This window comes from Drosophila biarmipes, chromosome 3L (genome assembly GCF_025231255.1).
Source record: "Drosophila biarmipes strain raj3 chromosome 3L, RU_DBia_V1.1, whole genome shotgun sequence".
In the NCBI taxonomy this organism is placed as follows: Eukaryota; Metazoa; Arthropoda; class Insecta; order Diptera; family Drosophilidae; genus Drosophila; species Drosophila biarmipes.
Genome location: NC_066613.1, coordinates 27,593,848 through 27,609,629, shown reverse-complemented (window position 1 = coordinate 27,609,629; position 15,782 = coordinate 27,593,848). Strand labels below are relative to the sequence as shown.

Here is a 15,782-nt window from a genome sequence, read left to right as displayed (position 1 = left end):
TTTTGTGTGCCAGTCCGCAGAGTCTTCGAGATTGCAGAAGGCAGAAGGTCCCCCAGCTGCAGGGGTGGGCCTCAGCCACATAACTACCCACAGAGCAGGCCAGAGCAATAGGACTTTCCATGGGTAACCTGTTCAATCCATAAGATACACATTTCTTGGAGGGAAGCCACAATGCCCACTAAATGAAACACACATTATGAACAAACATATAATATAGTAAAAAAATATAACTAAGATATGAGATGAATTATACAATTTTTCATTTATCAACTATAAAGTTATACTCCAAAGTAACTCACTCTTCCATGACCATCTGCGCCTTGTGTGGCTGCTGTAGTGACTAAGTTGAGCGCGGCTTATCAGTGTTTTGCCGGCGTGGGTCGTCTGGCCAGCTTGTGTTTATCTTAATTACGGGGCAGGGAACTGTAATGGCCAAGATATACTGCTGTTTCCCATTTCTTCTTTGTTTCTTTGCGCTTATCTGCGGGAGAAAGTGGCTTTAAGATTTGGCATGTGCGTTCGCATTTCCTCCGGCTGATAAAAATATTTCTGTGATTTTCCCAAAAATTCATATTGAATGACTCAATCGTGGGCTCTTGTTTGGGTGTTTTTTCAGAGCTCCGAACTGTTTTAAATGTAACACTTCCTAAGTTTATTCTTAGATCTCTTTCCAAGAATCAGCTTGATTGGCCTCACAAATCGATTCTCGTTGGTGTCCATTGTTCCGACTTGATGGGTGTTGCAGCGCCTGCAATTTGTGCCTGTTTTGTTGTTGTCAGTCATGGTTTTCCACATTTTTTCCCATCTTCCAGTGGCGCCAGTCTCGAAGAGTCGTCAATGGCAACCCTGGCTTCCTCGCAGACCCCATCTCCATCCCCAGCCCAGCTCAATCTGTGCTCTAGTTCGCTCCTTCATGCGACTGATGCATATAGTTGTGCTTTGATTGCTCGGGTTCGCCTCTAATTCGATTTCGCTCGATTCCCAGCACTACAATTGCACAACGGAGCATTAATTTATGTAGGTATGTGGCACATCGCTTCGCCTTTTGCATATATTTAAATTTTATTCGTTCGCCGTTGTCACTTTGGCACTTCTCGGCCGGGCGACATAATTGTGCGATAATGCTATGGTGGCCTGCAGTATTATTAACTGTCGCTGTCACATGGAAATACATTTTTTCAATTTTTAATTACAACATGACATGACAAGGGATTTAGTCTGCTGGTTCCGCCAAGTTTTTCCGCTGTAAACTGGCTGTTTTTACACTTCTCAGCCTTTGAATTATGATTATTAATGTCATATGGTGGTCATTTGTCATGGCTTCAGGTGTTGCTGTGGTTTCTGTTGTTTTCCGCCGGCGGGGATTGCCTTTTGTACTTTATGGTTATTGTTATTGCATGCTTTTCATTTAGTTAGAAGCGATTATGGCCACATCAACATCGGCAACGAAAGCCAGAGCCAAAGCAACGGCTCAGGTAATTAGCGGCATTTGCATTTCCTGACTCTGGCCTTTTGATTTTATCATCTCTGCTTATGCTCTGACTTAAGTTTATTACTTCGTTGTAGGTTAACAAATAATCAGCAACCATTTGCAGATTTTATCTACGATTGAAGTGAAAAATTGTGCAGTAGTTATATGCTTATAAAATTTATTTATTTTATTTCACAATTGTTGAAGTCTTTTTTACTAATATTACTGTTTTATTCAAATTTTATTTAAACACATACTATTTTTTAGATTTTAAGCTTTTTTTGAATTAATTTTTTGTAATATATATTTACTACTTTTTATAGAGTATTTTAATCTTCGGCTTGTACACTCCCCGCCTTTGCTTGTGCTTTTTCCTCATGTAGGGGATTTTGCAATTGCAAATGAAATTCGAAAGAAATCGAACTGTCGTAACTGCCTTTGCCTTTGTTGCTGCTGCACCGCCGTTGACATGGTAATGGAATCGGCAATTCAGGGGGAAGAGCATGGGGTGGGGGTCAGTACTCGGCAGGGGACTGTAGTTTTCACGGGCCTCTTCGTAATCAGCACACCTGTTCTGTAGGTAGCTCAGTGACAAGCGAACGAAAGTGAAAAGCCAATCATTTGCATCGTTTAGTGGGCCATATCCATTGCTAATTGAAAGTAAAATCGAGACGAAATTCCCTTTTCATTGACCTAATACATATTAATAATTCTAACTCTTGGCTTTCGCTTTCGTTTCTGCTTGAGACTACACATTAATAAGAATTAAATGACAAGTAATACAGGCGTTGACTCATTTGGCACATTTTCAGATTTTCGGATGCTCAGATTGTCGCATTATTCTCTGTAATTCTTTTTGTTGTTAATTCTTATCACCAAAATTTTAAATTAAAGCGCTCATCCACACGCATTTGCAAGCAGAGAGAGACGGAGAGAGGCATAAACTAGTCTTAGTAATTAACAACCAAACAGTCTTACACAGTTTTCCCATATCAACATTTTAAATGCGAGATAGAACAATTTTGTATAATTCGCAATTTAAATGTTTTGATTACCTCCTCTGGTTTGGCAGCAATGATTTTAAAATCCTAAAGATACTTTTGCCCAGGCCAAACAGAGACAAGAACAACAACAAGGGAAGCGAGAGAGCGCGAGAGCAAAAGTTCTATTTTGAGGGCCGAGAGTCTTGTTTAGCATTTGGCGGCGCTCAGTCAACAGCTCCAGTGGCGCAATTGGTTAGCGCACGGTACTTATAATCAGTATTCTGTGTGTATGAGCTATGCCGGGGTTGTGAGTTCGAGCCTCACCTGGAGCAAGTCGCTGGTGACTTTAATTTTTTTAGTCCAACTTTTCTTTTTTTTTCTTTTTTCTTGTTGTTTTCTGTATTTTAAAAGTGTTTACGTTGCATAAATCGCGTTTTTCAAGCGTTTTTCACAATTTTAATCGCTATGCCCGTATAGTTCTCTTGTTTTCGGTCTTTTCTTCAGCTATTGTTTACTTAAAATGTTCTTGGTTTAAAATACCTTTTATAAAATTTATTGCTTAGTTTAAAAAAAAAAATTATTTAAAATTTGAATTCAAATATGTTTAAATTTATATTACTTACCCGTGGTATTTATATTTAAAATATTTCGATCTCGCAATTTGGATTCGATTTTCTTTTAAAAAAAGTGCACCTCCAAAAATATCTAACCTACATTTTTTAAAATCTTAATGTTTTTGAATAAATGGAATATTTCCATAAAGTATACATGTTTTATGTTCTATTGGAGGCACGTGTTAATGAATCAAATGAAAAATTTCGCTTAAGTATTTTGAATGTTTTGATTTTATTTGAGGCACATGAGTTTTCTAACTAATAACCTATATTTTACTCTCTTTTTAATATTCGTGTTTAAAATTTTTTTTATTTATGCTAATTAATAGTTTTTTATTGGACAAAATGGAGTCTGTTTACAACAAAGCTGAACAAAGATTATAAAACTTAATTTTTTGTTGTGTGGCGGCTGGAATACCATGTTTGGAAGCAAGCTCAGCTGCCAAGCATTAGTCATAAACTATTTTTGGAAACGGGAGCATAATAGTATCTTTCTCTCTGTACAATATTATACAAAATTTAAATATATTTAATAACTTTACCGATAAGCGCATTAAAGCCAGCTTAAAGGGATTGTTTTCGAATGCGCTTTCTTTTGAATACACTTCGGGGAAAGCTGGGAGAAGAAAGCCTGGAAGAGAGCTTAAAGGACATCGGATTGTTCTATTTTCCGGGCTCGGGGTCTCCTTGAGCTTTTGGCGGCGCCCGGGCAACGCTCCAGTGGCGCAATTGGTTAGCGCACGGTACTTATAATCAGTGTTCAGTGTGTATATGAGCTATGCCGGGGTTGTGAGTTCGAGCCTCACCTGGAGCAGGTCGTTTGGGAACGTTTATTTTGGAGCACTTTCCCTTTTTTGGTTAGTTTGTATCGCCTTTTGTTATTCAAGGAACACTATGTTTCTAGCTTAAATATATCAGGAGTACGTTGTATATCTAGTAGTGGTAATTTAAGTTCGAAAAAACTGCTTACAAATGAATTATAAAATTTTTGGGTTGCGGCTTTAATTAAGCGTATATCATTTATACCCACATGTAGACTAAAGTCCTAAAACCCTTGTCGAACACTTGGCCATTGCTTGTAAACATTTCGGGTGTCTGTCAACAGCTTATTCAACCAAATTTGCTGCCTCAGATACATCCCTATCCACTCCCAAATCGATTTCAAAAGTTCCTGAGCCTGAACATGCCACCCAAACAAATCAAGTGGCGGACGGGCCGAGTTTGTTTGAAAATTCAACAGTGCCCCCACCAAACACGATAATCACTATCTTTCCCTGGCCATGTGGATGTAGGGAGATCTTCGCAGCGGTGCTGAGTTGTAGAAAGGAGCAATTAATCACTGGGAAATCGAACAATATCCGCCGCGGCGAGTGTTCGTTCGCCTATCCACATAAATAATTTTTACGATCTCCGCGCGCCCAAGTCAATTGAAATTATGAACAGATCTTGCAGCAGGGTCTAAATCTAAACAACAATTCGAAAACGCCAAACAGATGCGGCCACAAGAAGGTGTTGAAAAAGAGATCCCCTCCGAGGATCTCGGAATGGGCATGGGCATGGGCATGGGCATGGCATGGGATGGGCCTGGGCTCTAAAGCATGGGAATGTGGGCGTTGTGGAGTGCCGAGTGTTTGGAGTGAATGCAATAAAAGGCCAGCGCATGAGCTATATCGGCCATATCCGAAAGCCGGGGCAAAAGCGCAGCCAGCCAATGCCAATAAAATGCTTGCAGTCCGGCGGCTGATTTGTTTACACAGCTTCGATGACGACGACGTCCGCAAGACGATCGATGGCACAGTGGTCAACAACTACTGTCTTTAGCCAAATTAACGCTTTTATAAGATATTTCAGTACTTTTAGAAATACTCTTTTGTATTGTTTTGATGATCTATTTAAAACACAAGTTATGTGGCGATTTTTGACCTTTGTAGGTCTTTACCTACTCTATTGTATTATATTAAAATACAATTCTCATCCTAAATTTTATCAAAGGTAATGTATTGGTACAGTTTTCGGCCCCCGATCCAGTGTACTCCCAGTACTTAGCATATTTTCCGAGCAGCTGCAGCCGATCGCCCTCCGAGTTCCAAGGGGCCAGCAAACTTTGGTGGTCCCCGCAAATGGAGTGGGAGAGTACGGACATCGGTGGCCCTCGAGGCTTGGGGCAGGGTTTTTATATACTTTTTTGGAGTGGTAGGCGTGCGGAATTTAAAACAAATATTTACAGAGCCGAAACTTTTCGGGCAGATGCAGATGCTTGATGCCCATCCGGAGGCAGCATAATCACGATGGGATCGGATCTGGATTTCGGGATCGGGCATCAAGCATCAGGCATTAGGCACGGGAATCCAACCGCGTTCGATATGTGTTTACAGCTGCGATATTTGGGGCAACATTTATGCAAAATAAACATCGCGCGTGGAGGGCCTTCCTCTTCCGAGGGCAGCAATTGATTTGGAACAGACCACCCAGCACATCATTTCACACGTACCGGAACGGAATGGATCGTAGCGGATCGGATCGGAACCCGCAACATGATCGCGGGGACGGATCCCCACCCCATCCTCGTCCTCGTGAATACTCATCTGCATTCCGGAGGGAGGTTCGCGGTTGGGCGGTCGCCGTCTGACACTCGTGTTTGCCGCTTGTTCTGCTTCTTGTTCGCGGAGTTGTTTATGTATGAGGATCAGGCGAGATCCGTTCATAAAACACTGGAAAATCTTAGGAAAGAAAGATATCATATAATTTAATTATGATATTACAATTAATAAATGTAAATATACTAAATTGTCTTATAGATAGTATCAATACTACTATGATATCTATACATATAATATGTGATATAACATCACACTAGTAAATTCCTGACCCCCTTTTCTCTCTCTGCACTTGGTACCTCCCCCTTTGGCCCACCTCTCCACCGCTTACACCGCTGCGTGGGCCGAAAAGAAGTGAGAATTAGGCCAATTAGTGGCTCTTCCTGGCTCCGGGATCGGGTGAGGATTGAGGAGCATGTGGTATCTGGCGAATCTGGCCAACATCATCAGCTCGCGGCGTCTGCGGCGGCGTGTTTGTGTCTTTTAACACTAATTGCATCGTGCGGTGCGTTGCATCTTGCATCTCAAGTGGCCACCACCGGGTGCATCTGCATCTCAGCACTTCTGCGCGGGTTTCTTAGGGTGCTCGGATGTGTGAAAGTCCGGCAGACCCAGCCGACACTTACACCGATTTACACAGCCAAGTGATTTGCTCAAACATTTACTCCACTCGAGCATTTGTCAAGCGAATGGAAACCGAATTTCGGCCGCAGTCCGAATATTTCAATTAATGGCATTAATTAAGGTTTATGCCTTGAATTACGCTCGAGTGCTTCTTGCCTTAAATTATTGGCCTGCATTAATATAATTACTTTGATCATTTATTTTTATTTCGCCGTGAGTCGGTTATAAATTAGTTAGACAGCCAGAGGGGGCTTTTACAAACTGGAGAGTTTAAGGAGAATTATAAAAAACAATCCAATAAATTATTGAAGAGCTTTGAGAGTTACTTTCAGTTGAGAAGAGGATTTTATTTTTGAGGGTGCTATAGTAAGAAGTTTTTTTACGGCTATTTTGGATCGGTTTTACGGATAGCTTTGGTTCCCTCGCTGGGTTCGATTGCTGTGTTTTTATTAGTAACCTGAGAAAATGCACTATTGGAAGCTCTTTTCCAGCTGAGAATTTCCCGCACAGTGCGAGTGAGGTGAGCCCGGCAATGTGCGGGTGAACCAGGTGCACTTTCATCTAATGAACGTGCCCGCCCAGCCTTGCTCGCTCCAAGGTGCCAAGAAATACTGGCATAAGTCACGCCCAGAGCAGCAGATGTGGGGTGAACGTGAACTGGAAGTGGAACTCAGATGGAAACCGAGACCGAAACCCCGGGGAATCGAATCAAGCCGAATGACGCACGCGCTTACGTCAATTTGTTGTCGCAACGCATTGCTAGACATGTCAATGTTGGTTAATTACATGCAACAATTGCCGGAGAGGCGGCCGCAGAAGTTCAGCAAAGTGCACGCAACCGACAGTTCAGCGAGCCCGGGCAAATCCGCATTCAAAGGCCCAATTTCCACAGCCGAAAACGGTAGCAACACAGCGCAACAGCAACAGGCGCACGAGCAACATGCGGCAGCAGCAGCAGCAACAGCAGCAACAGCAGCAACTCTACAACAACCTCTACAATATGCCATTGTTAATTGCATGACATAATCCCATGGCTAATACGAAACCGAAAACTCAATCGAAAACGGCGAAAACAGCCACAACAATGGTGGCAAACTCAAAATCAAAGCAGACAAATTGCAGCAACTCCAAAATAAAGCTGAGGAAAATCGTAAAAACGAAATAACCACTACCTTACCGGTGTCTGTGCCTTTTAATTGCTTTACTATTGGCCGGCGGCAATTGTTAATAAACAATTAGAGAATTTGCATTGGCAACGCTGAGGCGACACAGCCGCAGATACAGATACAGATACTGCACAGACTCAGATACAGATACAGATAGCGATCGCGATCGGCATCGGCGACATAAAGCTAATTCGAGTGACGGACTGACTGGCCAATCAACTGGTGACGATCGACGCTGGTGGCCAACTCAGAACGCCGGCTAAAATGCGGAAAGCACAATAAAATACACAGAGGCGGTGGAATCGATGGCGTTTCGACAAGCCAGACTCAATTTAGACACACGACGGGCCTCAATTACCATCGCGAATGAAACGGAATGGGGGATCTAGGGTATAGATACAGTGGGCACCGAGAATCAGGCAATAGAATATCCAACTGCCACACAGTTTCCCTTAGAGATCAGGTAAACTACAATTAAATCATTGAGCAAACTTTGAAAATTTTCAAATCCAGCTTTTTGTTAAGCCCTTCTTGAAGCTCGTAATTGAATCTTTCCGCCTAAAGCCCCTGAATCCCCATATCAGGGTCGCATTGTCCATATGCTAAGTTTGCTGACAAATGCCATATAAACAAATAAACGCGCTCGATTTCATTAGCACGCCAAAGCGACGGACGGACATGGATGGATGGATCGGACGGATGGACGGACGGAATGGGCAGCTGGCTGGAAATGGGAACAGAGCGGATGTATCTGAGGGATACCAAACGGGGCGGGGTACGAGTGGGTAAAGCTGAGTAAAGTGAAGTCCGAGGCGCATTCCGCATCTGCTGCTCGCGAGCCAATTGGGAGGCTTTTAGGGGCACACAGATCGCACTCGCCTGTTTGCACAGATGTTCGTTATTCGAATTTAACGTTACGTAAATTTGATGAAAACGTTTTGTGTGTGAATATTTCATTGAAGGCGATCGCGAGGGGCGATGGTCAGTAGGTGGCGCTGTGAAAATATTGAAGATCGCAGATGTGACGTCCCACGAGCACAGGCGCAGAGCTCAGGATTTGATTGATGTTTTTCAGCTGCAGCTGCGGTAGTGGAATCACTGGGCAAAACATCTACATTAGCAACTTATTTTGCATATATTTACCACAAAATTATATAAATTAGTGTGACCAACATGCCAAATAATGCATAACCCTCAAAAGGTGTGACCAGACAATAATACATATTATTTATTTGAAAGCTGAACGATTTTTCGAATATTTACCGCCTGTAGGTACGCATTTGTTCTCTGTGCATAAAACAGAAGTAGGTTGACCCCATCTACTACACCTCCCTCTTGCGATGACTATGACGATGATGTTGTTGACGTTGATGCGCCACAGAGACCACGCCATGGCACCTCCCTTCCGTAGCCCCGATTCCACCTCATATAGATGGAGAACTGAAAAACGGCTATTAACTGCAGTTTGTCTACCCAACATGTGGAACTTCTGGTCGCAGTTCGCTTTGATCGTATATCTCTGCCAAATGTTTTCGTTGGCACCGACTTCACTGGGTCATCACCATGGGCGTTCGCCGTGCAATTAGTGCGCAAAATTTCCACGACATTTTGGGGTCAGCGAGGCGAATCAATGAAGAATGACTGGCTACTCGAAAACCAATATCGATTGGTTGGCGAAAATGTGGTATCTACATATTGTAGATTTTAAACCTATCAAATATGTTAGATTCAATTCCCAGCAACGTGTTTTCATATCAGATAAAAAATATCAGATTATATCTTTATAAAGGCAAATTTAATATGTTGAAAAATATCTTTACTTTCATTTAACTTTTGTAAACTGTTTATCAAGCAGTTCGATCTATATACGACCCTTGACCCCTGCAAATGTCCGTGATTACGTTGCACTACATCAAAGTTGAAACAAATTCAATTTGCTTAAGTCTCGTTCGATTCCTCCCCATAAATCACCCCTGGCTTTTCCATGTTTTGGGAAATTGGCCGTGTTATTAAGTTTTTGACCCAGCCCAAAACGAAAGGAAAATCAACAAGAAATATATACACATAATAGCGGGCTGCAATTTGGCAGACACTCAAGAAGGCATTCGAAATGTTTACGCTAATGGCGGCCACGTACGACACGTGTTGGGATCGGGCGGCTTTGGCTTTAACCCTTCCATTGCCGCCCATTACGGTGAGCGGTCCCCAAGGATGGAGGAAAATGGAACGGGTTGAGGAAACATATCCGCGCAAATGAGTGCATGTACGGGTTCATAAAAATTTAATAACTTTTTGAGCCGTCGAACAGTAGCACGTACCGTGAGTCACTCAACACACCCACGAACCAATCATAACATGTGGCTGAGATCGAGTTGAAAGCGCTGCTCCAAGCTGCTGTTTGTGCCACATGCCAAAAAGCGCAGCAAGTACACTGAGCGAAACGACAAGCCACTTGGGAATTTCGTTGGCCCCTTAATTTCACATATAAACACTAATTCAAGCTGATTACCCAAAGATAACTTATAACTTCTAACATGTTGATAATAAAACAAGAATTTTTAATTCTCAATTACAAATAACAGCAAAGTGGAAAATAAATACAATTTTCTTTTTTAAGTCAAAATGAGCTTCTTATAATAATTAATCTAAAATCCTGCTGCTCTCCAAACTTGTTAACATATATTTTTCCATTACGTATTTTTCCGAGTGCATCCTTGGCGCGGCACTCGGGACCGGCAACTTGGCCGGCCATCTGTCATAATCGGTTCATCGTTGGCTGCATCCGAATGGTAACCCAATAAGACGCACACCCCGCAGCTCCGCGCCCGCCGAGAGTCCCAAAAACTGCAACTCAATTAGAGGAGCGAAGAGGGCTTGGATTACGCATACGCCTCGTGTCGCTGTTGTGGCAACACGTTTAGCTCTTTGGCCCTGCATACGCGACATATGGCAATCTTGTTGCCACGACACCGAGGACTAAGTGGACAACCCCTAAGAGCTTTTACCATCCGTGCTACCCAAACTCACCTCCCGAACGGGAGTTATGAATTATTCAGATGCGCCAAGAACTCGCAGATTTCCCAGCGGACTTTCCTGAGCGACGAAACGTGTTCCGCCTGCCAAGGTGCGGGATTCGGGGATTGATGGGCCTGGAAATATGGAACTGAGAGCCCAGGGGTGGGGGTCGAGGCTCGAGGGGTTGATGCACAACATCATCGCTGATAAAGATAAAGTTGTCAGCTGTCAGCTGGCGATGGGTTTATGGTCATCGGGGCCACCAGCCTCGTTGCCGGAGCACGTGCCTTAATTGTTTTGTTTATCTATCTGGAAATTTGCATATTTCACATTAGTTGGGTTCTACTCGTACTTTTTTTCGTTAAGTAGTTTAGCAAAACAAAAAAATTAAAAGCCAATTTCGCTGGCCCACTGTTGTTGTGCAAGTCGCGACGGCGGCATTGCAATGTCATTGTCTGTCTGTCATTCAGTCAGTTAGCCATTGAGTCAGTCAATCAATTGTGGAACGCACCTGCCGGCGGCCCACGCCTCGGGTTTGAATGCACTGGGGGAAAATACTGCTCATTTATAGAAAAAATAATCATTTTTGCATATCATAATATAATGCACATAAAAAGAGATCAATTTGTTAAGGGACTAGCATTTTATATCCCTCATTCCTTTGGGGTTCCCAGAATATCTTCTTATAGAGGGGATTATGTCAGGAAAGAAATATCCAATATAGAAAGAATTCTGGAAGAGTCATTCCTAAGACCTATTTTTCATTGTGCATCCTAGCGATCCCCTGTCTCTTTCTTGCGGCATCTTCAGCCGCTGTGCCCGTCTCTCTCTCCCGACATATCTCTGTCTCTTTTCCAGAGCTCCCCATCCCGCTCCCACCCTCTGGACTTGATTTACCGTCGGCGGCGGCGGCGTTGCATTGCGGAAAAGTGCAGCGCACGTTCGTGTTCATGTTCATGTTGAGGCTTTGAAGGTTGCCGTTGCAATTGCAGCAAAACAAATGCAAAAAGTATGCGGAGAGCACTGAAAACAACAAAATATCGAAATAAAACAACAACTGCGCTTGTTGTTTAAAATTTATGTGCTGATGAGCAGCCAATTTGTCTTGGCAGCTGCGAATGCCAGCGGAAACGCTCTCCAAACCTTGATGAAATGCCCCGGCGGTTCCAGCGTGGGAGCCCCAACTTTATTGATCGCCGGCGTGCTTATCTTAAGTTCGAATTAGCTTATTTGTCAAAATCAACGAGTCCGGAGTGGCTTTCATTTTCATTTCTCATTCAATCAACATTCTTCGCGTCCAGAAAGATCGAAGGTTGCAGAGATTAGGCTAAGGGTCGGCACAAAACTGTAATTTTCACAGTATTATAAAGATCTTTACTTAGTATTAAGCAATATTTACTATAAATCATCATATATTTATTTTGTTTATTTGCAATTCCCGGTACATCTTCTGAGAACAAGCCCATAAATAATCAAAACTCAAAAATGTGCTGAATGGTTCTTAGAAAAATTACGCTCATACTGTGTGAAATTGTACTTTGTACATTTGTGAATAATCAAGCATTTCAAATATAAAGTATCTTCTGTATTTTAATTTACAAACATCTAAACTCTGTATTATTCTGTATTTTCAGTAAACGATTCATTGGGTTCTTGAAATGTTTTATTATTTCTTGTCAGATTATTGAGTTCTTCAGTGTTTTCTAAATTATTATTTACTAATTTAATCTTCGTAATATCTTTTTTGAGCCTAAGGGGCACATACGGTAATTTCCTGCCCCAAAATACCCGAAAACTAAGTCTGCACTCGATCATATCAACTCCACGAAGCGTTTCGACGCCTCCAAGACGCGCGCGCCGTCACTTAATTTGCGACTCCGAACTTTGACCGTTGCGCTCATAAAAACTTCAAAAATTGCCAGTGCTCCAATCTGGCTTGCAAAACCCGCCCTCCTCCCCGGAATTCTGCGACATTTAACGCAACGCGAACGGTTCAAATTAGAGGGCCAAAGGCGCGGAGGCAGGAGGCCTTATAAAATTTAACGAATCTGTCAACCTGCCGACTGGGCCAAGATTTACGAGAACTCCGCGCTCGACTAGGTGCAGTTAACAAATTGCCAAACCGCGGACCTCGTCTGGCTTTTTCTCCTCTGAGTCTGGAGACCGCAGTCTGGTCTTTTATTCTCCTCCAGCTGGCGGGGGAGGCTGCCGTCGGATCGGGGCTCAAATTAAATCGATAGCCGTGCTTAAATGTCGGCTAATGCAAAGCAAATAGCAAACAATAAGAGGGGGCAAGTCTGAGTCGGAGCCGCCTGCCAGCAACTGCGATAATTGCTATATGTCTAAGATACCCTTCAGCGAAGTGCCTTGGCGGGTGTACTGCTTTCAGGGGAGAAATAACTGGGGTGTTTTAATAGGAGTTACTGTAGGCATTCCCCAAAAGGGTATTTTGACCATGCTGATAAGTGATACACTCAAAAGCCATGATGGTTCTGCCGGTAAGTAGGTGTGTAGTAGTAAAACGCTCCCCCTAATCATCAAGAATTTTTTGACTTCGTTTGTTCTCTAGGGTATTCAAAGTGCGAATCGAGATTTTCTTTGACTTTGACTTGTTTTCGATACGCTCGCGCTAGAGTCTCGGGAATTGCAAATAGATGTGAGTCACCCGCCGGCCGCTCAATCTCGAGCCACCTGTGCGCCAAACGACGACGTCAGTTTTGCTTTTGCTTTTGCTCTGAGCCGCAGCTCTTGCTTTTGCTTTTGTTTTGGCCAAGACTTCGATGCCAGCTTAAGTCAGAGCTTGGCTTTTCAGTTTTCCGTTGTGGGTTTTCAGTTTTCAGTTTTGAGCTAAGCGCCAGGCAGCTGCACCTGCGCCAATCGAACGCCAGCTGTTGATGTTGCTGCTGCGCCGCTGGTGTTGCTGCCGTGCTGTTGCTGTTGCCGCCGTGCTGTTGCTGTTGCTACTCCAGTCCCACTCTCGTGGCGCCGCTCTCCTTGCATCCAAGATCGCCTTTTTACTTTTTTCCAGCAATTAGGCAGCCTGGCTTTGCATTTTCTAATTAGTCCACGACTTCGGCTTCGGTTTCGAGCTGGAGGAACGCCTCCCCAAACTCCGACCTTTTCAATTGTTTTTCGTTATTTTCAATTTCTTGTCGCTGCGTGTCAGTTCCGTTGGCATTTCAATTGAGTTATTTGCGCGAAAAACATTTCGCAAATGTTTCCCCCAGCCGAAAGCACAGCCACAGCGCTGCTACGGTTTCGATTTCAATTTGCGCTTGCATTTTATGGCCTTTGCCGGCTTTGTTGCAGCCTGAAAATTAGCGTCTAATTTGGCTTTTATCTTTATGCAGTCGTAAGTAATTATTTATATATACATAAGTATACGGCTGGAGCTGAACCAAAGCGGCTGGAATGGCTTTTTAAATGCCGTCTGAGTATTTTTAATTGAAAGAAATTTGTTACGCGACTTATCGCGGCCGTTAGCAGTTTGGTCACTCCATTGAGATACTCGAATTGAATTGTTTAGCCAACTGGATTTAGCTGATCGCTCGGGAGTGGAAGATTGGACATCTGCTTGGCAGAATAATCTGTGGATGTCTGAGCTCAGCATCCCGACAATTGTGATTACAATACTTAAAGAGGCAGCTTTACTAATGCAATTATTTGAATGTTATAGGATTTATAACATTTTGAAACTCCAAGTTCCAATGTATCTGTTAGGTGATTACTGGAAGCCCCCAACCAATCCTCAGAGTAACTACTTTATTTGGCCTTGTTAATAGCATGCGACTCCGTTCCGACCGATCGATCGATCTCCGGCACATCCGGTCAGCACTCAGCTCCCTCAAGATCAAATTCGGCACCTTAGAGGGCAGTGGAACCGAAAAACACGCCACATGATGTACAGGTCGTGTTGGGCTGTCGGAAATTCAAGTGCACATTTCTCACCGATAATTCCCGGTGCATGTAAACAGATATCGGGCTTTCGAGGGCCCTCGCGGGGGCCCCGGCGCATGACGATATCAATTAAAAGGGACTATAAATTGTCACTTTATCAATTGGGGAAGGCGTGCGACGAGCGGAAAAACAAATATAAGTGAACTCGAAAATCAGTGCAAACTCAATTAATTTTTGTCTCGCTTTGTGTGGCTGCTCGGTTAAAGCTTGATACTTTTGCTGTCTCTTTGCGCAATCGCACTGCGAAATGTACGAAACCAAAGCAACCCGCACTTCAGACCATATCAGGCCGCACATATACGTAGGCTCCATAAATTCATCAGCCTAATTACAACGTTTGCCGAGGGGTCTTGGGATCGCCGGGAGGGGGAACGCACTTAAGAGCCAACAAAGGCAAAAAGCGGAAAGAAGAACGTGCGCCAGATAAGAGCGAAGAACCTGCGTAATGAACCTTCGGCTCTGCAAGCACACCGCACCACACCAGACCAGACAGTCACGGCTTTCCGGGCCTCTGGAGCTTCGGAGCCATACTCCCCAGCTATGTGGAGCCCGGTGCAACCACCTGTTGGCATGTGGGCATGGGCATCGCCATGGCCATCGGAGCAACGGGGTTAACTCACAGAGTCACAACATACGCGGAATCAGCGCTGATAACGGGGAAGCCTCGGCACTGAGAAAAAGTACTAGTAATTGTTAAGATACATTTACAATACTGAAGGTAAAGGAACCAGAATTAATATTAAATTGTTATATATATGACATGCATATTTATATTAAATGCAACCAGTATCGAATCTTGACTTCCTTTGACACAATAAAGTGTGTGATAGCTAATTCTGCATCCGATTCAAAGCAACTTCGAATTTGTTCTCCGTGTACTACGCCATGGCAGGCGATGCCTTCGGCCCACTCCACCCCACTCCGCAGCAGGTTGGCCTGGCCATCTGGCAGCAGTTTCGCTTATCAGAAGGCGCTGCTTTCTGCTTTTGCTCGTTGCTTTCTGCTTTTGCTTTGCGCGGGCGTAATGCGTAGCGTGTGTGCGATAAGCCAGGTGATCCGGAGGTGCCAAGGTGCTCGAGTGCGAGTTGTGCGGTGGGTACATGGGTACGAGTGCCAGGGCACCCAGTCTGCACCCAGCCAGTGCCAATGAGTCGGCGTGGTCTATTTTAAGTGGTGGAGCCCGAGTGCAAACTGATAAATACTGTTTACACACACTCCACGAGCCCAAGAGCCGGGAATTGGTATTGAAATTGGACGTGGAATTGCTTTGCACCCAGAAAGGAGGATTGCGGCCATAAAAGAGGCCCCTAAGTGGCCACAGGTGTCTCACCGGCAATCTGCGCTCCATTCACATG

The 15,782-nt window shown here is 43.8% G+C and overlaps 2 non-coding genes across 2 annotated transcripts; both read left to right on the top strand.

Moving 5' to 3' along the window:
- Window positions 1-2,688: 2,688 nt before the first annotated feature.
- Window positions 2,689-2,786, top strand: Trnai-uau (transfer RNA isoleucine (anticodon UAU)). Its single transcript has 2 exons — window positions 2,689-2,726; window positions 2,751-2,786. It is a non-coding gene; the product is annotated as a tRNA-Ile (tRNA).
- A 996-nt stretch (window positions 2,787-3,782) lies between these two features.
- Trnai-uau (transfer RNA isoleucine (anticodon UAU)) lies at window positions 3,783-3,882 on the top strand. The gene is made up of 2 exons: window positions 3,783-3,820; window positions 3,847-3,882. It is a non-coding gene; the product is annotated as a tRNA-Ile (tRNA).
- The last annotated feature ends 11,900 nt before the right edge of the window (window positions 3,883-15,782 follow it).